The 1562-nt window shown below is 44.4% G+C and overlaps 1 non-coding gene across 1 annotated transcript; it reads left to right on the top strand.

Annotated features, from left to right (window-relative positions):
• Positions 1–786: 786 nt before the first annotated feature.
• Positions 787–890, top strand: LOC120368498 (U6 spliceosomal RNA). The gene has a single exon (XR_005582609.1). It is a non-coding gene; the product is annotated as a U6 spliceosomal RNA (small nuclear RNA).
• The last annotated feature ends 672 nt before the right edge of the window (positions 891–1562 follow it).

Genomic DNA, 1562 nt, shown 5'->3' with positions numbered 1-1562 from the left:
TGAGAATCACTTGAATCTGGGAGGCGGAGGTTGCAGTGAGCTGAGATGGTGCTACTGCACTGCAGTCTGAGCCACAGAGTGAGACCCAGTCCCTGACGAACCCCCCCGAAAAAAGAAAGGATTTGTGATTAAGCCCGAGTGTACTTGGAAATGTTGAGGTTGTTAAGATGAGCAGGAACCAGCGAAGCAAGCAGAGGCGGGGCAGCAAGTCAAGTGAGAGTAGGAAGAGAAGGAGGGTAGTTTCCAAGAAGCCAAACCGAGAATGTGTTTCATGAGGACAGAATGATTACTGGTTAAATGCTGCAGATACGGTGTGTCAAATACGATAAGGACTGCATTGTATTTAGTGCTAGAGAGGTCACTGGTGATGCTGATAAGAGCCAGTTCAGAATGTTGGGGACAGAAGTAAGATTTGAGTGAGTTCAACAGAGAGTAAGGGAAAGAAATTTGAGTCAGCAATTATTAAAACATTCTTTGGAGGACTTTTGCTATGAAGGGAGCAAAAAGCTGAAGGTAGCTCAAGGGAAATACTAAAAGAGGGTAATTTTATTATTATTGTTTGAGACAGGAGCTCACTCTGTCGTCCATGCTGGAGTGCAGTGGTGCAATCACGGCAGCTTCAGCCTCCTCCACTCAAGCGATCCTTCCACTGCAGCCTTCTGAGTAGCTGCAATTAGGGCACATGCATTACACTCAGCTAATTTTTTTATGAGCTTGGCCCACAAGTTTGATACCAGTCTGGGCAACATGGTGAAACCCCATCTGTTCAAAAAAGTACAAAAACTAGTGCTTGCTTCGGCACCCATACTAAAACTGGAATGATACAGAGAAGTCCAGCATGGCCCCTGTGCAAGGATGACACACACAGTCATAAAACATTTCATGTGTTTGTAGAAGTACGTAGGATAAAAACTACAAAATTTAACCACGTATGGTGGCTTGCACCTGTGCTCCCAGCTACTTGGGAGACTGAGGTGGGAGAATCACCTGAGCCCATAATCACCTGAGCCGTGATCGCACCACTGTACTCCAGCTTGGGAGTAGAGGATCACCTACATTGGTCTTGAACTCCTGCATTCAAGTGATCCTCCTGCCTCGACCACCCAAAGTGCTTAGATTACAAGTGTGAGCTGCCGTACCTGGCAAAGAGACTTATTTTTTTAATTGAATATGTTACAAAATATTTGTATGCAGAGGAGAATGATTCTGTCACAAAGGAAAATGAACAAATTGGGAGAGGGAACAATTGTTGGAACAGTGTCCTAGAGTGTAGGAGAGGGTGACACACAGAACACAAGCGCAGGAGTTGGTCCTAGATGTGACTAACATCTCTAGCTACGTTGCCTTGTACACAGCCACATGTAACTGTTTAAATATAAATTAATTAAAAATGAAGACAATTAAAAATTTTTCTAGCTGGGATAGGTGGCTCATGCTTGTAATCCTAGGATTTTGGGAGACTGAGGTGGGTGGATCACCTGAGGTTGGGAGTTCAAGACCAGCCAACATGGTGAAAACCCATCTCTATTAAAAATACAAAAATTAGCTGGGTGTGGGCGCAT

Source organism: Saimiri boliviensis, chromosome 18 (genome assembly GCF_048565385.1).
Source record: "Saimiri boliviensis isolate mSaiBol1 chromosome 18, mSaiBol1.pri, whole genome shotgun sequence".
Lineage (NCBI taxonomy): Eukaryota > Metazoa > Chordata > Mammalia > Primates > Cebidae > Saimiri > Saimiri boliviensis.
The sequence above is the reverse complement of the archived record's forward strand: the minus strand, read 5'-3'. Positions and strand labels throughout refer to the sequence as shown.